Source organism: Gossypium hirsutum, chromosome D13 (assembly GCF_007990345.1).
Source record: "Gossypium hirsutum isolate 1008001.06 chromosome D13, Gossypium_hirsutum_v2.1, whole genome shotgun sequence".
Classification (NCBI taxonomy): domain Eukaryota; kingdom Viridiplantae; phylum Streptophyta; class Magnoliopsida; order Malvales; family Malvaceae; genus Gossypium; species Gossypium hirsutum.
In genome coordinates, this window is record NC_053449.1 from 32,560,453 (window position 1) to 32,586,412 (window position 25,960).

At 31.7% G+C, this 25,960-nt stretch overlaps 1 non-coding gene and 1 pseudogene across 1 annotated transcript; one reads left to right on the forward strand and one right to left on the reverse strand.

The window, feature by feature from the left end:
- Positions 1-1,447: 1,447 nt before the first annotated feature.
- Positions 1,448-1,554, reverse strand: LOC121225993 (small nucleolar RNA R71). Its single transcript, XR_005923893.1, has one exon. It is a non-coding gene; the product is annotated as a small nucleolar RNA R71 (small nucleolar RNA).
- Positions 1,555-16,790: 15,236 nt separating this feature from the next.
- Positions 16,791-17,991, forward strand: LOC107919587 (transcription factor MYB60-like; annotated as a pseudogene).
- Positions 17,992-25,960: the final 7,969 nt, after the last annotated feature.

The window sequence follows — 25,960 nt, forward strand, 5'->3', positions numbered from 1 at the left end:
CTTTAAGATGTTTTTATTAACAATTATGAACTAATTCCTTGGATACCTAGGGAAGATAAACCATATGTATGTGATAAATACTTTATTCTTGTTCTCAGTTATCTGTGCTTATCTCTTGTTTTAATATTTATGGTATATTAATTCATGTTTTATGTGCTTAAATTAGAGGAGGAAAAGTCCCTGTTTAAGAGTAGATCTAATAATTGAGCGGAGTTGCATGCAATCCTTAAAATAGGACGACATAAATCTACCAGATTAGATTCAAATCTAATAGGAGAATCCATAGATCGACTTAATGCGACAATAGGGGTTTTAATTAGAAAGAAGTTTCAATTAATCAACCTAGAGTCAGTTGCTCTTACTCTCGAAAGAGATATTAGCATAATTTAGGGATTTCTACGGATCAAGATACCAAGTGAATAAATTGTTTAATTCATATTAATAATAATAGGTGAAGCCTAGGTGGATTCTTTCCTGAGTATTTTTTCTCTTATTGTATATTATTCAATTATTTTCCTAATTTATTCTCTGTTGAGTTCTTTAGTTAAATTAATTTAGTAATTTTAGTTTAAACCAATCACTCCAATTTGTCGGCTAAATAATAGGAAAACAATAATTACTAGTACTTTTAGTACTCGTGGATACGATATCTTTACCCACTATAGCTATACTATTTATTGATATGTGCACTTGCCTTTGTCGTTTTTTTTGTTAGTCTCAAGACACATCAAGTTTTTGGAGCCGTTGTCGGGGAATGAAATATTAGGAAAACTTTATTTCTATTAATTTATCCATTTTTATTTTATTTCATTTTTATATTTTTTTTAATTTAATTTTTACATTTTAATTTTTCTTTTGTTTGCTTCTGATAGGTTCTTTTGGTTTATGACTATAGGAAACTCGTCTGGACCATTACTTTTTTTATAGTGAAATTGAAAGTACTGCTCATAGAAATTGTAGAGAGGTTAGATAAGTAAGGCAAAGTCAACTGAATATAGTAGACGAACAAGAGGACAACAATATTACTAAGGATATGGGTGATAATCAGAATATTCAGCTACCTCCTATAGATCTTATTCCTTGTACTATGTACAATTATTGCAAGCCAACTCTGATTGAGACTGAATCGAGCATTGTGAGACCTACTATTGCTGCAAACAATTTCGACCTCAAGTTGAACACTATTCAGATGGTACAACAGTATGTTCTGTTCGATGGTTTGCAAGATGAACACCCCAATACTCATTTGGCTAATTTTCTTGAGATTTACAACACTTTCAAGATTAATGGCATCGCTCATGACGCCATTCACTTACGATTGATCTCATTCTCGTTGAGAAGCAAGGAAAAACAGTGGTTAAATTCTTTACCACGTGGTTCTATCACAACATGGGCACAAATGACTGAAATTTTTTTGTTAAAATATTTTCCACCAGCTAAAATAGCTAAGTTGAGGAATAACATCTCTCCTTTTGTTCAACTTGATATTGAGACTCTTTATTACACATTGGAGAGATTTAAGGATTTATTGAGAAGGTGTTCTCACCATGGACTACCTTTATGGCTCCAAGTTCAAACTTTTTACATTGGTTTGAACCCCTCGACTAGACAGATGATTGATGCAGCAGTTGGCGGAACTTTAAATAACAAAACACCTAAAGTAGATCAAGAATTCATTGAGGATATGGCACTAAATAATTATCAGCAGCAAGTTACGAGGGTGAAACCTATCAAGGCAGCAAGAGTTTTTAATCTTGATGCAGTTTCTATGTTGGCTAATTAGGTTGAAGCTCTTGGTAAGAAAATTGATAGTTTGAATCTTTCTAAACAGGTAAATCCAGTGATGCAGTATGATGCGAATGGAATGGGGATGCTTAATTCAGAATTTCCACCCTTTATGTCTAATATGGAGCATTAGCAAGTTGACTTTATGGTAATAATTCTAGATCTCAAAAAAACCCCTATAGTAATACATATAATACAGGATAGAGGAACTATCCACATTTTTCATGGGGTAGTCAAGGAAATCAAAGATCACAACCCCCTCTAGGCTTTCAACAACTTTATCAGTAAGAGAAGAAGTCTAACCTTGAAGAGATGTTGGAAAAATTTATTTCGGTGTCAGAGACTCATTTTCAAAACACCAAGACAGCTTTGAAAAATCAGCAAGCATCAATTCATAGGCTCGAAAATTAGATTGGGCAACTTGCTAAATTGGTTTCAGAAAGACAGAAAGGTAGTTTACCTAGTAACACCAAACCTAACCCAAATGAGCATGTGAAAACAGTTACATTGAGGAATGGGAAACTATTGGCTGAACTCAAAAAGAAGCTGCAATAAGAAACTGATAAGATAATTGATAAGGGGGTAAAACCCAAAGAAATTCAGACACCAGTGCTTAAAGAATATAAACCACCTATCTCATATCTAGCAAAGTTGAAGAAAGACTGCATGGATGAACAATTTGGTAAATTTCTTAAACTTTTTAAACAATTTCATATTAACTTACCTTTTCTTGAAGCTATTTCATAGATGCCCACATATGAAAAATTTTTAAAGGAAATATTAAAAAATAAAAGGAAGTTTGAAGAGCTATCCACTGTGGAATTCAACGATGAGTGTTCAGCCATTCTCCAAAATAAATTGCCAACTAAGCTGAAAGATCCAAGAAGTTTTACTATTCCCTATTGTATAGGTAGTTTAAACATTGAGAAAGTATTAGCAAATTTAGGTGCTAGCATTAATTTGATGCCTTATAAAATGTTCAAGCAAGTTGGTCTTAAGGAATCAAAACCCACTAGGATGAGTATTCAATTGACTGATAGATCTGTTAAATATCCTAAGGGTATTATTGAAGATGTACTTGTGAAGGTAGATAAATTCATATTTACTGTTGATTTTGTTGTGCTTGACATGGATGAGAATGTTGAGGTGCCTTTAATTTTAGGTTTCCCCTTTTTCGCCACTACTAAGGCTATTATTTATGTGGGTAATGATAAACTTGTGCTTAAGGTAGGTGATGAGGAGATCATTTTTCAAATTTATGATGCCATGCGATTCTCTAGAGAACAAGATGATTTATGTTATTTTATTGATTCTATTGATCACGCTATTAAAGATTTATTGCACGAAATTATTCATAAGGACACGTTGGAACTATGTTTTGCTCAAGGAAAGGATATGGATGGTGATAATGCTGTGATAAGTGAGACAAAAATTAATTTAGATACTAATGAGTCTTCATTGAGGCAAAAAATTATAAGGACATTGAGGTAAACAAGGAATTGAAATTGAAACTCTCTATTGAAGAACCTCACAAATTGAAACTGAAGCAATTACCAAATCATTTGAAGTATGCATTTCTTGAAAATAATTCTACATTACCAGTAATTATTGTTCAGATTTAAAGCCGAATGAGAAAGATAAGTTATTGCAAGTGATAAAGGAACATAAAAGAGCTATAGCCTAGAAGATTTCTGAAATTAGAGGGATCAGTCCTTCTTTTTACACCCATAAAATTTTAATGGAAGATGAGTACAAACCATGTGTGCAAACTTAAAGGAGGTTAAATTCCAACATGAAGAAAGTTGTTAAGGCTGAGGTTATTAAACTTCTAGATGCTGGAGTTATTTATCCTATTTCTGATAGTACTTGGGTGAGTTCTGTGCAGGTTGTTCCTAAGAAAGAAGGCATGACTGTTGTGACCAATGAGAAGAACGAGTTGATTCCAACGAGAATAGTCACGGGATAAAGAGTTTGTACTGACTATAGGAAGTTGAACAATGCCACAAGGAAAGACCATTTTCCTCTACCATTTATAGATCAAATGTTAGAGAGATTATCTGGTCACATGAATTATTACTTTCTAGATAGACTTTCTAGCTACTTCTAAATCTCGAGGATCAAGAAAAAATGACATTTACATGTCCATATGGTACGTTTGCTTATCAAATAATGCCTTTTGGGTTATGTAATGCTCATGCTACTTTTCAACGTTGCATGTTAGCCATCTTTGATGAACTTGTAGAAGATATTATTGAGGTATTTATGGACGACTTCTCGGTATTCAGTAATTCTTTCCATCTTTTCCTTAAAAATTTAAAAAGAGTTTTAATGAGATATGAGGAAACAAACCTTGTGCTTAATTTGGAAAAATATCACTTCATGGTTCAAGAAGGGATTAAGTTGGGCAATAAAATTTCTAGTAAAGAGATTGAGATTGATAAAGCAAAAATTGAAACCATCAAAAAATTACCTCCCCCTTAATTCAGTTAAGGCTATTCGAAGTTTCTTAGGACATGTTAGGTTCTATAGAAGGTTTATTAAAGATTTTTCTAAAATAGCTAAGCCTTTAACTAATTGCTAGAAAGAGATGTGTCATTAGATTTTTGTTAGGAATGCTTAGAAGCATTTAATGTTCTGAAGGAAAAATTAATTAATTCCCCGATTGTGGTTGCACCTGACTGGAATTTACCCTTTGAACTAATGTATGATACGAGTAATTTTGTTGTAGGTGCAGTTCTTGGACAGTGAAAAGACAAGCATTTTCAGCCTATCTATTATGCTAGCAAGACTTTGACAAATGCACAAGAAAATTACACTACTACAGAAAAAGAATTACTAGTTGTAGTTTTTGCGTTTGATAAATTTATACCGTATTTAATATCGTCTAAAGTTGTTTACACTGGCCATCCACTCTTCGCTAACTAAATCGGATGCAAAACCTCAACTTATACAGTGGATTTTATTATTGCAAGAATTCAATTTGAAAATCCAAGATAAGAAAATAGCTGAAAATCTTGCAGTAGATCACCTTTCAAGACTCAAGAATCCCCATCTCAAGGAGCTTAATGAGAACAAGATAAATGGATCGTTTCTTGAAGAATGACTCTTTGTTGTAACCGATTCTGAATTCCCTTGGTTTGTGGATATCGTGAATTATTTGGTTGCTAACATTCTACCAAAAGGGTTGACGCATCATCAAAAAAAGCGATTCTTTGCCAATGTGAAAAATTATTTTTGGAAGGATCTTTTTCTTTTTCGTGTATGTGCAAATCAAGTAATTCGAAAGTGTGTTACAAAATCAGAAGTGAATAAAACTTTAGAACATTGCCACTCGAGATTGACAGAAAGACATTACAGTGGGATTAGGACAGCACATAAAACACTTGAATCAAGTTTTAATTGGCCCACACTGTTTAAGGATGCTAATAGGTAAATTGCTTCTTGTGATAGATGCCAGAGAATAGGTAATATTTCTAAACGTGATGAAATGTCTCAAACTTATACTTTCGTGTGAAATTTTTGACATCTGAGGAATTGATTTCACGGGACCATTTCCTAGATCTTACGGTAATAAATACATACTAGTAGCAATTGATTATATGTCAAAATGGATAGAAGCTCAAGCTTTACCTACTAATGATGCTAGGGTGGTAATTCGATTTCTTAAGAAGCTCTTCTCTCAATTTGGAACACCTAGAGCGATTATTAGTGATAGGGATGCACATTTTTGTAACACTCAATTTGATAAGAACCATAAGAAATATGGAGTACATTATAGAATAGCTAACTCTTATCACCCTCCAACTAGTGGTCAAGTTGAAGTTGCGAATCGCGAACTCAAACACATCCTAGAAAAAACTGTAGAGTTAAATAGAAAGGACTGGGCTTTAAAAGTAGATAATGTTTTATGGGCTTATAGGACTACACATAAAACACCCATAGGAACATCTCCTTACAGACTTGTTTATGGGAAGAGTTCCCATTTGCCGCTTGAACTTGAACACAAAGCATTTTGGGCAATAAAATTTCTAAACTACAACCCTAAACTTGCAGGAGAGAAGAGATTGTTATAGCTAAATGAGTTAGATGAGTGGCAAGCTAATGCTTACGAGAACTCAAGACTGTATAAAGAAGCGACAAAGCGACGCCACGACGCTTGTTTGAAATAGCCTAAGCAATTTACCGTTGGGGATTGTGTCATTTTATACAATTCAAAGCTCAATTTTTTTCCCAGAAAGCTAAAATCAAGATGGTCAGGCCCATTCGTGGTACAAACCATTCTCCCATATGGTGCAATAGAGGTAACACATCCTGCATATGGTTCATTCAAGGTAAACGGACATTGACTCAAATTTTATAGTGGTTATGGTTTTAAAAATGATAGAGAGGAGTTTTGGCTCCAAGATCCGAACTAACCGTACGCATACAAGGTAAACTTGAGCCTAGACTCTAAATAAGCACTTCTCGGGAGGCAACCCGAGTGTTTAAATTTTGTTAATTCTTTTAATTTTATTGAATTGTAATTTAAAATTAATTAAATTAAATTTAAAAAAAAAGTTTTGAACCACACAGCCGGGATATACGAGTGTGTCCCAAGTCGTGTGCACAATGGGGTAATCTATAGTGAGTTACACGGTTTGAAGACATGGTCGTGTAGGTTACACGGCCTGGACAAACGGGCATGTCCTGGGACTTGATTTTCTCAATTTCAATTATTACATGACTTGGCGACACGGTCGTCCGACACACACGGCTGGACACACGGACATGTCCAAGGCCGTGTGAATGTTGGAGTTGATTTTTCAAATTTAATTACAAGTTAATGAGTTGCACGAGCCACAGACACGGTCGTGTACGAGATACGGTCTCGGACACAGGTGTGGGAGAAGTGAATGAAGATCACACATGGCCTGGTACATGGATGTGTGTGACACACGGGCATGTCTAAGGCTATGTAACCACTAGTAAATCACACACAAGTTGAGGAAACATGACACAGGCCTGTGACACTGTCGTGTGGCCCAACACAGGTCTTTACACAACTGTTTCCCCCTTTCTAACCCAGAAACCCTAATTTTTTATACTTTGTATTCTTCCTCCCAACCCTTCAAAAAACCCTAGCCATCGTTTTCCCCTTTCCTTACCATTCCGGCCACCATCGCACATCTCCTTTTTCCTCTCCCTTCATCGTCCATTCTGTGAACCACAAACCCTTTCCCCTTTTCCCTTCCTTCTTCTTTTCTTTTTTTTTCACGACCAAGCCCATCGTCGTTTGTCCCTCATCGCGCCTCTACGTCTTGTACCACAACTACAAACACCTCCCTCCCCTTCTTCCTTCCACCTCGTCCCCTCATCGACCCGATCTCTTTTTCCCTTCTCCCCGTCACCAACCTATTATCATTATCGCCCGTCTTACCATTTTAGGAGCCCTATGCCTCGTCGACCGACCCTCATCCACCATTTGGCCCCTCCCCTATTATTATTTTATTTTATTTATTATTTATTATTTATTATTTTTATTATTACTGTTATTACTAGTGTAATAGGCCCAATTTGCCCGGCCCGTAATAAAAAAATATAAACCAAACAAATTAATAACAGTCCAAAATAGTCTAGTTACACGGCCCAGTAAACTAAACCCATTAACCCCAGCCCTAAATTACCAGCCCGATGGCCCAAAACAAAGATTAACAAAAAGGTGAAACCCTAGCATCAGCCCCAACCAGCGCCGCAATCACTAGGCCTTCTCCTCGCACGTGTTGCGCCTGCACTCGTGTAGCCGCTCCACGCCAGCCTCTGTGCTCATGCAAGCCTCTGTACGCAGACATCCGTGCCTCCGTACGACTATAGTACCTGCAACAAATACGACAAATGAGCCACAAGAAAAAATAACAAGCAAAAATAGCGAAAAGGAGAACAGAAAAGAAAAATTTTGTATTATTTTTTTCTTTTTATTTTTAGGTTATGAAAACCCAAAGATGTACTCGAAAAAGGGGGTCACGCATATTGTATAACAAAAACACAGAATCAATAAAAAACGAAAAAAATTGAAAGAAAAAGGTGATTTTCATATTTTATTTTGAAACTTTTCTCTCGATTCTTGGTTTCTTTCTTTCAATCTTAGATTTATTTTTCTTTTGATTTGCTATTTAAGAGAGAAAACAGAAGGTGAGTGATTTTACTTGAGGGGAATCGTTGTTTGCTCTGTTGTGATCGGAGTCGAACGACGGTTCAAAAGATCGAAAGAACTCCCTTTTCTGAGTGGCACAACTTCGAAAGGGAAAAGGGGAGCCTTTTTTTCTTTCGTTTTTTTCTTCTGATGGTTTAAAAGGGGAAATCAGATATTAGGGATTTTTAGGGTTTTGTTTTCAGTTTTTGCAAGTGTAATAAACGGCGCCGTATTGTCCATTGCCCAGCAACCCGCGAGCGACCCGCCTCGCTCCATGAGGGATCCGCGCTTCATTGGTTAAATGGGTTATTCATCCCTCCGGTCCCTCCGCGTTGGAAATGTGTTCCAATTCGGTCCGTGTCAAGGCGCTGCATTTTGAGGGAAGGGAATATTTCCCATTCGGTCCTCATGTTATTCGCGCGTCACGTTTTTCCCCTCTATTTTGATTTATTTTCGTTTTTCTTCTTCCGGTTCTGTTTTGATTTTAATTTAATCCTTTACTTTGTTTGAGCTTGTTTGTTTCATATTTTATTTAATTATTTGCTACTATATTATTCTTGACATATTTAATTTCAATCCTTTTTTGTTTATATCCCATGTTTTATTGCAATTTCAAGTCGATCTTTACCTTGATTTAAACTGTTCTAATACATGCCATAATTTCTTTATTTTTTCCATTATTTCATCTATTCATTTTTAAACTTTTAGTATAATACGTGTTTTAGTATATATATATTATCTTTTTATTTTTTTCTTTTTAATTCGTTTTTTTTTGTTTTGTAAATATTTTATATAATATTATTGATATTAAATTATGCTTAATCTATATATTATTGGTCTATTAATTATTAATGTTAAGTTTTCTTTTAAATATGTTCATATATATATTTATATTAAGTTTTCCACTCAGTATTTATTATTCTCCTAAATTAATATATGAATATAACTTTATGTATTTTGATATAATATTTATTTTAAAATTATTGGGCTACTGTTATTTTATGACGTATTTGTCTTTAATTGTATTTTTTTTCAAATTTTCATGTATATATTACTTATTTCAAACCTTTTAATATATAATTTCCCTTCTTTCATGATTGCTTTTTGTTGTTTATTTAGAAACTTGTCACATTTTATTTAATTTGCTTGTTACCTTTATAAGATTGACTTTTTAATTCATTTTACTTGCTAGTATGGATGTAAGTATTTGCATAATATAGGATATAAAATTGTTGCTCTTATGTTTATAATATTGTTTATTCGTGTATATTGAATCTTTGTTATGCATTTGCGTATGCTTTAGTGTATGAATTATTATTTCGCGTTGTACGTTATTATTCAATCATTTTTTTTAAAAGATCACAAATGTCAAAGTTATCTCATGCAAAAGTTTTCAAAAATCTTCAAAATACTCGAAGTTTGGAATCCTCGAGACAATTGAGCCCTAAGGTATTGGGTTCCAATTTTTTCTCGTCGAATCTAAATAATTGAAATATTTCCAAACATACAAAAATTTTAAATAAAAACCCATTCTCGGGAATTCAACCTGTTGTGTCCTAACGCATTGGATATGACATGTTATTTTCTCGAAACGAGAATTTTAAAAATAAAGGCAATGTTCGATATTTAGGAATTTTATGAAAACGAACCCTAACTTACTGGGTTTTGATTTTCTCATTTGACCCAAATAATCGGATATCCTTCTCAAAACGCATAGGTTTTAAAAATCAAAGGATAAGCTTAATTTTGAAGATTTGAAACGTTGCACTCTAACTTACTGAGTGTAACAATTTATTTCTTTAAAATAAACGAGTCTTATCATCTAATTCATTTTACTCAAATTTTCTTTTCAAAGGATCATATTTTAAAATCTTTTCAAAATTTCGATACTAAGACATTAAACAATCGATTCGGTACCAATTTTGGGCGTTACGAGGGTGCTAACCCTTCCTCGTGCGTAACCGACTCCCGAACCTGTTTTTTCAAATTTCGCAGCCCAAAATCATTTTCAATGTAAGCCGATCACACCTCAATAAAAGATCGGTGGCGACTCTCATTTCTATTTTCAAAATCGATCCGTTTTTCAAATTTAAAAAAAATGGTGTCGACAACTAGTTTGTTATTATTATTATTATTATTATTATTATTATTATTATTATTATTAGGTTTCATATTATTATTATGCTTAGTATAATTTTATTCTTACTTTATTGTTTATTCTTTTTATTTTCTTTGGTGAGGTTTGTTTTTCCTTTAATCCTTCTTATAATTGTATTAGTACTCATAGTTTCATAGTTTTAGTTTCATATTATTAGGATTTATTCTTTTATTCTGTTTAGTTTTTGTTTTTCCCTTGTCATCTTAGGAATAGTTTCTCGCTCTATTAGTATTATATCTTGGTTTTCGTACTATAATTATTCGATGTCGATTGGTGGTGCGTACTTTACTATTTCTCTGATATTAGGTTGTTATCCTTTCTTTCAGGGACATAATGACAAACACGCGACGTAAGACTAAGACTGCCAATGCATGCCATTCATGTCTACGATTTTCACAGGGTCCTCAGGAGGACCTTTATTATCATCTGCGGTAGCGACCATTGGGATTAGGCCATTGTATTGATTAGGCGCCTTGGAGCAGATTCACTTAGCTGATAGAGTTTGCGCACTGATTACTACAAATCCATTGGACCGTTTCTTCTCCATCATCGAGCCCACCTACTTGGAGATTACCCTCGAGTTATGTTTGACATTCATTCTACAGCACGTGATGTTGATCCACGATGAGCCGTGCACTATTTCTTTCAGACTCGACAGTACGATGTATCATCTGAGCGTCCCAGACTTTGGAGTTGTCCTAAGGCTCTATATTGAGGAGTTAATAAGTGCCGAGGGGTTCCTAACCTTATTACAACACATCTATTATTTATCATCTCTAAGCTGGACAAAGCTTACTGCGAGTACGACGCCCTATGACCCGAGTCGGTCGAAGGCGACTTCACTTCCTCCAGCCTTCCGCTATATCCATGCCATATTGGCCCACACATTGACTGGTCGGAGGGAGAGCACCGGGTTCGTTGGTATATTCGATGCTTACTTCCTTAGGAGCATGACGATGGGATGCACTTTCGATTTTGCTTACTTCATTGCCCTTGTTTGCCGCCATCAGACAGAGCATAGTAGGAAGGGTCCTATCTACTTAGGCCCTTACGTGACTCGTCTTGTATGACATTTTGGTCTCCTCGACACTCCAAAGCAGTCCTCTTTTGCACTAGTTGGACAGATGACCCCGTAGAGGTAATCGAGTATGAGTCATATGAGGATGATCGAGCAACTGCATGGAGTGGGTCCTCCTTAATACAGATTATCTCATTCTGATCCTCTGGATGAGCATGAGGACTTAACTGATGATGTCCCTCTCCACCATGAGGATCTACCTCATACTCCACTTCCGAGTCACCCCACTACTGCCTCTGCTGCCACCCTAGTGGACCTTTCTGAGTGGTTCACTTGTTTTGAGCAGCACTGTTTTGAGCAGTTCGACAGTATTGATGCAACTTTACAGCAAATCTGTCAACATCTCCACATTTCTTCTACAGTGCCGACACCTCACGATCTCGATGCCTCTCACGATGAAGATCACTAATCTTATTTATTTCTTTTCTTTTCTTTTCAGTTTTATTTTTATTTTTATTTTGTTTTTAGTTGTTTTATTTTTATTTTTTAGACTTCTTTCTTTTATCTTCTTTCGAACTATGTTTTTATTTTTATGGTTGTTTCTAATTGAGTTGTAACATCTTAATCTTTTTCATTATTTATGTTTATTTTCTTATTAGTTTTCTCAGAACCATGCACTACATTTAGATTTACCTATAATTTCAGTTTTCACTATTCTGACAATTTCGTCCATATTCAGGGTAGTTTTAGTTTTCTCTCTCTTATGATATTCTGCTTATCCTGTCATTATATTTGTTTGTACATTAAAGACAATTTACATCTTAAGTTTGGAGAGGATATTTATATAATTACTAGAAAATCTCTGAATTATGTGTTGTGTTTAAGTGCTTTTCTCATACTTCCATTAGAGTGAATCATTTTCGAGTTGAGATTCTTATTGATGTTGTTTTGGATTAATTATTCGATATTTGTGCATTGGTTGACTTAAACTTTAAGACATGAGAGAGTCAAGCATGATAAGTTATTTTTCAGAAATAAAAAATTTTAGGTTGTTTCCCCAAATTAAGGTATTATCCTTAAGTTTTAAATTTGCAACTTTGAAATCAAAACCATGATTTTTTGTGAGGTTCTGAGCCTATAGAGCATAAATTTTTCATCCTCATTTTATTATTGGTTATGAGTGTGTCAACTTGATTTCCTATTCTAGAACTTGCTTCGATTATGCATGTTAAGATCACACCATTGATTTGATATATTGAGATGATAGAGGCACTTAGGTTTTAACCCACTTAACCTATAAAAAGCCTACCTATTGAATTAACCCTTAGTGAACCCCATTGAGCCTAACACACTTTTTCTTGATTAACCCATTAATGTTAACCCATAACTCATTTTTTCATTGTGACTTTTCCCATTTATTGACTCCCTTTTTATCGAGATTTGACTTGGTTAGTTGCTTTAACTATGTTCCTTTGTTTGAATTGCTGAATCTTTTATTGTTCTCTGTTGAAAAAATAGAAAAAAAAATTATTGATTGAGCTTGAACAATTAATTTCTTATTTTGTCGAGAAGCTTGTTTTTATTCTTGAATAATCTTGATTGATATATTTTCTTTTAATTTAGCATTTGATTATTTTTTCTAGTTTGGTAATTTATCAACTCAATCTTGATTATAACCAACTTTTCTGGCCTTTTTCCACACCCTTAACCTAAGCCTCATTACAACCTCCTAAAAACATTTTAATTGGTGTGTCATATCATTTTATAGTGGCAGAGATTTGATTTTCAAGTAAGCTTATGGTAATGACATTTCTTGTTCGACTGTTGAGTGCATATTTCTTGAACCTTAAACACTTTGAGTGCTTTGAGTGAATCTTTAGTAAGGATCTCAATTCTTGTTGATTGTGAATTAAAAGGTAATTACTTAAATAAGGGGAGACACCTATGTTTTCATGCTTTAAAATTTTTGGCTTGGATAGTTTGAATCTTTAGTGCCCTTTTAGTTGAATTGCCAATGCATGACTGTTTGCAAATTATTTTGAGACAATATTGATGAGAATTACAAGTTAAGAAAGATTAACTTTAATGTGAGTTTAGGATTTTGCTTGAGGACAAGCAAATGCTTAAGTTTGGGGATATTTGATAAGTGATAAAAGTAACATATTTTAATCCCATTCTTAATGCGTTTTTGGATGATTATTTATGCAAATTGGTAGATTTTATGCTCTTAATCCTTTAAATTCATGTTTTTATACTTAGAAGAGCATTTGGGAGCTAAAGGAGCAAAAATCAAACATTTGGAGCAGATTTCAAGAGCCACATGGGCTGGGCCTTCCCACATGGCTAGATACATGGTCGTGTGAGCCACACGGGCTAGACACATGGCCATGTGCCAGACCATGTCGATTTTGCAATTCACATCCCAAACACGTAAAAAAACACAATTTTTAGGGTTTCTGGGCATTCTAAAGTCTATAAATACCAAATAGAAGAAGAGAAAAGGGAGTCATTAGAGAATATTGAAGAAAACAACTCGAAGAACACCATTGGAGCCAAATCTTAAGCAGATTTCCATCAAGATTGAAGAGCTCCTTCTAATTTCTTTTGAAATTTTTGTGAGTTTCTTTATTTCCTATGGTTATTCTGTTTTTAAGATGTTTTTATTCACAATTATGAACTAATTCCCTGGATACCTAGGGAAGATGACCCACATGATGAATTCTATTATTTGATTTATGTTTTACACGATAAATACTTGATTCTTGTTCTCAGTTATGTGTGCTTATCTCTTGATTTAATATTTCTAGGATATTAATTCATGTTTTATGTGCTTAAATCAAATGAGGAAAAGTTCTTGTTTAAGAGTAGATCTAGCATAATTGAGTGGAGTTGCATGCAATCCTAGAAATAGGACGACATAAATCTACTGGATTAGAGTCAAATCTAATAGGGGAATCCATAGATCGGGTTAATGTGACGATAGGAGTTTTAATTAGAAAGAAGTTCCAATTAATCAGCCTAGAGTTAGTTGCTCTTACTCTCAAAAGAGATATTAGCATAATTTAGGGATTTCTACGAATCAAGATACCAAGTGAAAAAATCATTTAATTCAGATTCATAATAATAGATGAAGTTTAGGTAGATTTTTTCCTATGTATTGTTTCTCTTATTATATATTATTCAATTATTTTCCTGGTTTATTCTCTGTTAATTTCTTTAGTTAAATTAATTTAGTAATTTTAGTTTAAACCAATCACTCCAATTTGTCGGCTAAATAATAGGAAAACGGTGATTACTAGTACTTTTAGTCCTCATGGATACGATATCCTTACTCACTATAGTTATAATATTTATCAATAGGTGCACTTGCCTTTATCGTATTTTTAGTTAGTCTCGAGACATATATATTTCGCATGGAATGTAACCCAATTTTCATTGATTCACTCTCGCAAGTTGATATGGTACAGATCGTCGATGTATTTGGGGTGTCAGCAGAATCGCTTGCCTAAACTCAAATTGTTGCATAACTCTATCTGATTCGTGCATCTCCACCGTAGCGTACACTACCAAGGCACCTTCACCAAAAATTCACCAAGGATTCACCAAGAATTCGGACGAGATGCATGCTTGAATTCTCGGATCATAGTATTAAGTCCATTCAAAATATATTAAAATAATAATAAGTTTCATTATATATTTTCTATTAATTTTTAAATCAACTACGTTAATATTATATAATTAAAATTTTAAAAATACATACCTCCGCTTCCAATCATTGATCTAACAGAAAACATATATCTTGAAGCTCCTTCGATAGTTCCACATAACTCGGCCTATGGTTCCACCTATTGAAATAATATGTTAACACAATAAATTAAATTTTAAATTATTTTATTATGGTAAATATATTATCTAATGAATTTTACCTTGTTACGAGTGGAAATGTATAAGGGTGTCCACTCGAGGACGTAAAAAAGGCAGTCGGTACCACACCCATTATTGCAGTAGTAGCATGCAACCACTAATTTTTAATTTTCTATGGTTGCATTGCTTGACACATCTCCTAGTATAAAGTCGCCAACACGGCTGACCCTCAACTAAGTTCGCCCGCTTCTCTAAAGTTCACAAGTTTTAGAAGCCACCTTAAATGGACAAGATTTCATGATTTATCGAGCATTAGGAGACCCCCGGTGATCATAATGATGTACACCCGAGCGTGTTGTTCTCTTTCAACTTCACTTGATTCCACATTGAGCCCACCAAAATTTCTTTTCAACCAATTCATATCTATTATAGCTCCATAAATCATGTCCAGAACCTTCCCTAAAAGTTGCTCAGATACATCTCTCCAATCGACTGCGACAACTGACTCAATCACTGCCAGCCTATCCACCGATAACTCGAGCTATAACAACACGTCCTCGAGTGTGGTAGTACATTCACTGCATTGAAGATGTAATGTGTACGTCTCGGGTCTTTATGTTTCCACCAACACGCTTACAAGTGTGGGGTCCAATTTACACCCCCTACCCATATGGGCCACATGCAAAAATCCCACATCCCTCAAGTATGGTTTTATCAAAGACGATGAAGGAACAAGTAGATTACGAATATACGTCCCCAAAATCCGATCTTCCGACTATATATAAAAAAACATACAAAATATTAAATTTTAGTATAACAACAAAATATTTAAATTAAATTAGATTAAATATAATAAAAAATTTACCATTTGCAATTGATAAACCGAAATGTGCTTTTCATCCAAACGAATTAGAGATTTTGCCATTACTAATTTCAATAAATATGAAAAAAAATTGTAATATAAAATTAATTTTTAGAAAACTTAACAAAATTTTAATAAAAAAAAGAGAGAGAGTTGAGAGAGAAATAAAAATTGAGTGAGAATCAATAGGAAATTGAGAGAAATTTAAAAGAGATTTGAGAGAGAATTGTGAATATGAGAGAGAGTTAAGTTGAGATTGAATTGAAAAAAAAATAAGAATTAGGGGCTTTATATGGGGGAGAAAAAAGAGATGTTAGGGGGGTTAAAGGGCATTGAAATAGCCATTGGGTTTTTTACCGTTAGGGTAGGGTAGCCGTTATAGAAAATGCTCCAATCCGCTGAAAACGCTTCTAGCTGAAAGCACTTTCTTACTAATCCGCTACCTAATTCGGTAATTTAAAAAAAACAACATTTTTAGGTATTTTTGCTCTTAAATAATATAATTATTTTAGTTACATAAAAATATTTTTATAATTTTTTTAACTAAGTTGACTAAAGTGAGGAGAACTCATGAAAAGGGTTAAATAATCAATATATTGTGTGTATATATATAGTTGAAGCTATATAGCCGCTGAGGTGCGGGAGCCGTTGGGTTTTTTACCGTTGGGGTGGGGTAGCCGTTATGGAAAACGCTTATAGCTGGAAGCGTTTTCCTGTTAATTCGTTACCTAATTCGGTAAATTTTGAAAAAAAATCGATCTAATTCAGTGATTTTTGAAAAAAAATTGGATATTTTTACTCTTAAATAATATAATTATTTTTATAATTTTTTATTAACTGAGTTTATCACAGTGAGGATAACTCATGAAAAGGGTTAAATAATTAATATAGCGTGTATATATACAGTTGAAGCTATATAGCAAAAAAAAAGCAGTGAAAAGAGAAGCAAAGTGAAAACAGGCATGGGAAGATCTCCTTGTTGTGATAAAGTTGGCATCAAGAAAGGTCCATGGACCCCTGAGGAAGACATCCTTCTTGTTTCTTACGTCCAAGAACACGGACCTGGGAATTGGAGATTAGTGCCCACTAACACTGGTATTACCATTTTATTTCATCTTATGTGTTGAAGAATCTTAAACTTTGTCAGCTCAATAAAAAATGGGAGTTTCATACTTTTGGATGCTTAAATTTTAAAAGGGTTGCAGAGATGCAGCAAAAGTTGCAGGCTTCGATGGACAAACTATCTGAGACCAGGAATCAAGAGAGGGAACTTTACACCTCATGAAGAAGGGATGATTATTCATTTGCAAGCTTTATTGGGTAACAAGTAATCTTCAACCATCTTCTTCGTTTTCTTGTAGAAAAACACTTTCAATTCATTGGGTTAATCTCAGACTCAGATTATCTAATTCGGCAATTTTATTTTATTCTTCCACTTAGATGGGCAGCCATTGCTTCATATTTACCACAAAGAACAGATAATGATGTAAAGAACTACTGGAACACCCACTTGAAGAAGAAGCTAAAGAAGTTTCAGCCAGCTATGGAACTCCCCCAAATGGCTCAGGCTTGCTTGAATAAAACCCTAGCTACTGGTTCAAGTTCAACCATTGCTACATATGCTTCAAGCACTGAGATATTTCTCGTCTTCTTCAAGGTTGGATGAGAGCGTCACCAAATATTTGCAGTAATCAGAGTGCCATAATTCTCCAAACCCAGCCGAAAGATGAAAGTGGAGGTGGTGATTTGATGTCGAACGAACATTTTGAGTCCATTTTATGGTTTGAGAACATGAATAATGTTGCCTGGGAGAAATCCACTTGTGGTTCTACTACTTCAAAGGGTGGTTTTCAAGATTCTGGGAATGATGATCAGTTCAGTGTTGAAATTACCCAAGAAATGAAGCAAAAAACTGGGAATAATAGCAAATTTTATCCTTCATTTTCATCTCTTGAGAAATGGCTTTTGGATGACAGTTGTGCAGGTAAAGTTGAAGAGATGAATCAGTGGATGGAACTTTCCCCAATTTTCTAAGATTTTAATTCTTTATTTTTATTACTGTGGTAGATTTGGTTTTCACTCTATGCCGTATGGTTGTTTACATAGCAAATACTATCACCATTAATTATGATATATCAAATCACAAAATAATAATCATAATTTTTTATAGATTTAAATCATCGTAAAATAAGTTTTTATCTTCTCGTGAATGTAAACATATCAAATATTGTTATGATCAATTACGATAGGCTCAAAATTATAAAGACACATTAAATATTATTGCCATCAATTATAATAAATATTAACAACAAAAAAGCTCACAGCTATGAAATATTGATTGTATCATGAGTTTTATCACCCTAAACATGATTAAGGGGATGAATTGAATTCATATTTATACTTCAAAACCATTAAAAAATTGGTTTGTAAGCTTCATTCACTATAGAAAGCAGAAGAATCAATTTATTCTCTAATCTAACACTAATTTATTCAGTAATACAATAACTCTTTACCCAAATTTTTTTATCAAGTTATTATAATCATATAAAAAATCATTGCATTTAAGTAGATTGTAGGACACAACTTTGCAATACCTGCTAATCTAAGCGGTACCAAAGTTTAGTATTGATACTTTATATACCAAGCAATAAATTTTGAGCGACTGTAATGCCATACGCTCACTCTTCAACGACTTTACTCTTCACTCGGGATCGTATAAGCAAATTCTATTATTGATATTAATACCATAAAAATTTAGGTTGAGCATAATAATTTTGCAATAAATAAATTAGACGGCCTTATGGTCTTCAATAATTGAAATTTAAACTACAAAACTGGAAAAGAGACTATAGGCATATTAAATTCCTACTTTTGCTGCAAATTAAGTGTGTTTTATTATATATAAAAGCAGGAACTGGGTTAAAAAGTTTAATTCAATTTTCTTTTAACACCAACACTCCATCATGTTTCGTACATTAGGGGTGGAGAATATGTTAATTTCTTGAAGAAAACAATATGTGACTAATTATAGACAAGAATAAAAAGAATAAGCCAACTGATTAATTGGATGGGTGAAGTTGATTTTAGGTTAAGTTAATCTAGATTAAGTTAATTTAAGTTTTAAATTTTTTGAGTTATTTCAAGTTGGGTTACAAATTAAGGTCATTTTGAGTTTAAATTATATTTTGAGTTGAATTATTTTAAATTTTTCAAGTTAAATTATTTTATCTATAGTAATTTGTGTCTAATTTCATGCATGAATTATTTTGAATCAAGTCTTTTTAGATTCAAGTTATTTGTATTTTTTGCTCTTACTTTTTGAATTTGATTAGAGGTTGATGATGTTCATTTTCTTATTTTTAAAATTGAATCAAGTCAAATTTAAATAAGTTATTTGAGTTAAATCTGTTATAAATTATTATTTATCAAACAAAATAATTAGATTAGATTAGATTATAAATTTTAATTAATATATTATATATTATATAAGAGTGGTTCTCATTCTAAATTGGCTCCCAAACTTTCAAGCATTTTAATTACATCCTTAAACTATCAATATTATATCATTTAAGTTTTTCTATTATTAAAACCGTTAATTTAATCGTTGTAATTTAAAATAAAAAATTTAAAGAAATGTAAAACATTAGCACATAACTTTTAAAGCTTAAAACTAAGGGTCTGTTTGATTGCCAGTAAAATATTTTCCGTAAAATGATTCGGGAAAATGTTTTACTTTTCTGTAAAATGATTTACTGGAAAATATTTTTTGGTGTTTGATTGAATCTGTATAAAATATTTTTGGCTGTTTGGCAGATTTCTTGAAAATATTTTTCGAAAAAATTGTTTTTACATATATTGATATAAATTAATAAATTTTTATATTTTAAATTATTTTTACATATATTGCAATGATTTATTTATAATAATACTCAATTATTAAGCTACAATATTAATCGTTATAAATTGAAAAAAATTAATATCAAATAAATTATTTGTAATTGTGTTAAAAAAAATAAGTATTGAATAATTAAAAAAACAAGTTACTGGAAAATCAATAAACAGAAGTAATTTTCTACCGAAAATGAAGGAAGGAATGAAGGAGGAGATAGAGAGGAGAGCACGGAAAATGTCTTACGGAAATTGAAAGGGTAAGACATTTTCCCTAAAATGTAACCCATTTTCCCTTGTTTTGGAGTTCATTTTCCAAATGGAAAATGCTTTCCGCCAATCAAACGCTGGAAAAGTTGGAAATGATTTTCCGGAAAATCAATTCCTTCAATCAAACAGACCCTAAAAATGAAGTAAAAAGAAAAAGAGAATGAGCGATAAAGATTTTATAAAAGTTTTGAAAACCTCAAAATTAAGATTTTACAACATCCATTTTTATAATATTCATTTTTTTTTTCATTTTTAAGTTATGCCACTTAAGATCTAAAAATCTCATTTACCAGTTAAATTAATAATTTTAGTAATGGAATGATCTTATTGATATAACCACAACAGTTTGAGGATATAATTAAAATATTTTAAATTTTTTAGACCAATTTAGAATAAAAGTTATAGTTGAGGGATGTATGGTAAAATTAACTCATTATATAACTAGGTACATGCTTAAATGTATAGTTTCATTTAACGACGGTGTGGATACTCTTTTTAATTGACACACAACATTACAACATATTACAAATTTATAGAAAGTTTTAAGTAAAATTAAATACTATTATTCTCTCTATTTTTTTTTTGGAGAAAATTCTCTCTATTTATAAATTTTGGTTTAAAAGTGAATTTTAAAAAAATTATTATTGTTCTTAAAAATTATTTTTTAGATTAATAATTTATCTAATTATAAAATATTTTATTTTAAACTCAATTTAAAAATATTTATTATATACTTATATTATCTTAAAAAATATTATGCAGAGAATAAAATTAAATATATTATAAAAATAATTATAATAATTCTTGAATGATTATTATAATATTTTCTTTCCAATAATTAAATAATTAACCATATTTTAAATTTTATTTAAAAATAAATTTGTATACATTAAATATAAGTATTTTGACTTTGATGTTTTAAATTGCATTCCTATTGTTGGCATGTAATTTTTTTTATTTAAATTACTCTAACTTTTTGGTTATTTTTGTAGGTGTCGAAACCATTTTTTTTGAAAACAAAAATTTGGGTTGTCGACTTTAAAAAACAAAAATTGGAGTCGCCACCGATCCTTTATTGAGGTGTGATCGGCTCACCTTAAAAACGACTCTGGTCTACAAAATTTGAGAAAACGGGTTCGGGAGTCAGTTACGCATGAGGAAGAGTTAGCACCCTCGTAACGCCCAAAAATCGGTACCAAATTGATTATTTGATGTCTTAATGTCGAGGGTATTAAAAATATTTTTAAAATTCAAATGATGAAATCTGAAAAGGATAATCAATTATTCAAGTCATGTGAAGAAATTGAGACCCAATACGTTAGGGTACAATTTCTCAAAATCCCTGAATTTTGAATATCACTTTTGCCTAGTAAATCTTCGTTTCGAGAAAGCAATTATATCATGCCCAATACGTTAGGACATAACAAATTAAGTTCCCAAAAATGATTTTTACTTATATATTTTAAATAACGAATATTCTCGGTTATTTGGAATTAACAAAGAAAATCGGAACCCAATACGTTAGGGCTCAATTTTCCTCGAAAATCCCTAACTTTGAATATAGTTTTTTTTTTTGAAAACCTTTGAATCATAAAAAAATCATTTTAATGTTTTGATAAAATCAAAATATTTGTTTTTAAAAAGTATGATAAGATATTGATGCATATATATACATGTATACAAAAATAACAAAAATAACAAAATAAAAATAAAAAAAATAAAATTTATAAAATAAAAATAAAATTATAAACATAATATACTAGTAATTTTTTAAAAAAAATGGATATATATGCATATATAAAAGAGATTTGAAAGTTATATTTATAAAAGTGTCGAATAATGTAGGTATATATATACATATTATAAAAAATATTTGGACTATAAGATAGAGGAAATATATAAGTATTATAAAATACGAATATATACGCATACATATGTACATAAAGCTAAGAAAACTAAAGTAATAATAAAATATATGATATGTATATAGTATATATATTTACAACATTTAAGAAATAAAAAAACGTGTGTTAATATGCATATGCGGTAAGTATAATAATAAAAATATATAATAAACTAATAATAAACTAATAATAATTCAGTAATAATAATGTAATATATAAAAAAACCCAAAATAGCAAATTAAGGATTAAACTAAAAAAACAACAAAATTTGAGAGCTGAATTTGAAAATAAAAACAATAAAAGGAGTAATTCAAAACATGCGCAACAGGGGAAGGACTGAAGGAGTAAATTAACCAAAAAACACTGCACAGCAATGCGCAACATTGGATTAAATCAAAACATTAACAATGTTTCATGGAAAAATTTGAAAATAATAATAATAATAAAAGAAAAAACAGTGATTTTGAAAACCATAAAAAACTGAAGGGCCTAAATTATAAATAACCCATCAACTTAAAATCAAACAAAAAACCCCTTTTTAAACCCTAAAAAGAACATTTTCTTTCTTTCTTTGACATTGCGCCGTAATGTTCTCCTGCTGCCCTCCTCTGCTCCTATGGCGATGAAACAAAGGAGCTTCAACGACGCCACACCGGTAAGTTCCCTTTACTCTCTTCCTCGTTTTGTTTATTTGTTGTTTTTTAGAAGCAAAAGAAAAGAACTAAAATAAATTTTTCAAAAAAAAACAGTAAAGGAACAGAGAAAAATAAAACCAAATCCCACCTTCAAAAATACTTTTCTGTATATTTTCTTTTTGATTTCGGTACAAAAAAAATTTTGCTAACCCTTTTTACATCAATCGATTCCCCTTTTATACAACCCAAATCCCCCCTTTTTACAATTTTTGCTGTGTATATCCTCTTAGTGCCATTCGTGGTTTGCAGGTGTGTGGGCGTTGTGCGGGAGTTGCAACGACGTGGGGCGTTGTTGCGAGGGAAGAACGTGGGCAGTTGCGGCGTGCGGCGACATTCGCGGAGGCATGCGAGGGAGTCGTGCGACGTGCCCTAGGGTTTCTGCCTCATTTGCCGAAAACATACTGTGGGCCAATTGGGCCGATTTCTGCTGTTTGGGCTAAGCTATTGGGCCGATTGGGTCATTTGGGATTGGTGTAATGAGTATTTGGGTTGGTCTTATTTTGAATGGACCGAGCAAAAATGGGCTATTACAGTAGGTTTAGAATGTGAGGTTGCATTTCTTTCAAAATAATTTGGTGGCAGCAGCCTATCAAGTGATAAAAAGAAATTAATTAAATTAAATTTTTTTCTTGGCCCAATTATCGATTAGAAGATTTAACTTGTATAAATCGATATTGGTTTAATACTAATAATGACAGTTGTCTTAGTATGGTAATACTACAACAAAACAGGTTTTTCGTGACACTTTTTTTAACTTTGGACGACAGCAAAAAATGCTGGCATAGGTCATCTCGACGCTTTCGAAAACATTGCTTATAATATCATTGGCATAGGTGTCACGACGCTTTTGAAAAAACGTTGGCATAATTCAACATAGCCCAACCTTTATTGAAGGGTTGACAAAGACCTAGTCAAGGTTGACCTTTAAAAAAGGTTGGGATAGGAGGAAATAGATAACCCAAAAAAGGTTAGAATAAAGCATTCATATGTCGACTTTTTTAAAGGGTCGACGTAGTCCAAAAAGAGTCGTCTTAGGCTTTTCATATGGCAACACTGTTATATAGTTGAGAAAGGTATAAAAAAAAGTCGACATAGTGTTGGACAAAGTCGACTCTTATTTAAGCATTGCCTTAGGCATGCATATCCCCACCCTTATACAAAAAGTTGGCCAAAGCATATGTCAGCAGGTCTATCCCGACACTTAGGAAAGTGCCGGCCCAAAAATGTCATCTTAGGGCTATTTTGTTGTAGTGTAAGGATCCATATGTATTGCATTTGAAAATTCATTAATGGTATAATTTTCCCTGTTAGAGTTGTGTGACCCAAATTTCAATTAAATAAAATAAGAGATTGCTTGCAAGTCAAGTTAAACAAAATATATTTTCTTTCTAGAAGATTTAGTATTTATTAGTATAATATATTTAGCATTTATTAGCATAATTTATTTGACCTATGAATTTAGCCTATAAATAAGCTCTTTTACAACTTTAGAAAACACACTCATTAAAATATTAGAACTCATAACACTTTTGGAGAATTTTGTGTTTACGTTTGAGGGTTTAGTTTTTATCTTCATCTTTTGTACTCTTCGTTCTTTTGTCATTATAGTAAAATTATCTTTACCCGTAGTTTTTTATCCTCTTTGAAGGGGTTTTCCACATTAAATTTGTGTATTCAATTTCTCAATTTCTTCCGCTATTTTTACTTATTTGTTACTTAATCAGGTCGATCCCCAACATTCCCTATATTATGTATGTATTGTGCCAAGTATATGAAAACAAATAGATGGGCACAAGGATTGTCTTATAGTTTATTTTAATGCACGATACTAATTTAATGACATATATATCAATTATATCGACAAATGAATCAACAAAATCTTCTTATTTGAACTCTCAAATTTTCTCTTTTGTAGAAATCTCTCTCTTTTATACTATATTAGTGTCGAAAAATTCTATTTTGGTATCTTTCAAGTCATGTATTTATTAGTTGAACTTGAGTTTGTAATTCTTTTAGGCTTAATGACAAATTTGGCTATTAATGTTTACATGTTTTGTCAAAATGGCCCTAGTTGTATTTTTTAGCTTTTTTTGGCCATCAACCTTTATTCTTTTTTTTTTCAAATTGATTTTTTTAATAGATTTGGTGAAAGTACCATTAAAAAAGTTAACAGGATGATGTAGAATATTTTTAATGAGATGTAATTTATTACATAGGTAACCCAATAAGATAATTACATGTGAAAAATTATAAAATAAATAAATCATACATGAAATTAAAAAAAATAACTCTTAATTTAACAAAAATAAGCGTACTTATCTAAAAAATGTGAATGCATACATTTGTTTATTGAGAAAGGTTTAAAAAGATAATTACATTTATTTTCTTTAAATTAAGAGTTATTTTTTTTCAACTTCATGAATTATTTATTTATTTTATTATTTTCCACATGTAATTATTTTATCGGGTTATCTAAGTAATAAATTATCTCTCATTAAAAATACTCCACATATGAAATTCCACATCATCCAATTAAATTTTTTAACAGTACTTTCATTAAATCTGTTTAAAAAAAGTAATTTGAAAAAAAAAGAATAAAGGTTTATGGCCAAAAAAGGCTCAAAAATATAATTAGGGCTATTTTGTCAAAACATGTAAATGTTAGTGGCCAAATTTGTCATTAAGCCATTCTTTTATTTATTTTAACTTTCATATAATGTATATTATTATAGTTCCATACATGTTGAGTTGATTATTTCTTTGTATCAAATTATGGAGTAAATTTTGAAGGTTAAAATATATTCTAAGTCTTTTTACACTTAGTACATTTAAAATTTCGTCCCTACTTTTATTATCAAGAATTTAATCCCTCTACTTTTTTAATTTAAAAATTCAAATTCAATTGTTATCACAGTTAAAATTCTTCTATTAAATTTACTAGAGTAACATTTTTTAAATTAAAAAATATATATTCACTTGATAGTCATGCAACAATAAACATAATGTTGAAAATACCAATTTGGATTTTTTTTTCTTAAAAACACTTGTTTGAACTCATCATGACAAAATAATTTTTTTTGTAGTGTTATTAAGAAAAATTGATATCAATATTTTTTTGAAATAATTAACAATATCAACTACTAAGACCAACTAATGATATTATAAAAGAGAGAAACCAAATTATGTAAATAATTACATATCAAATTATGTAAATAATTTTATTTATATATATATTAAATCTCAAGTTTTAGCATAGTATATGAGCCAAAATTGAAATTTAAAAATTATCTTATAATGTAAGAAAAAATAATGGCAAACTCAAAATAAATGAGAAGTCACTTGTCAGT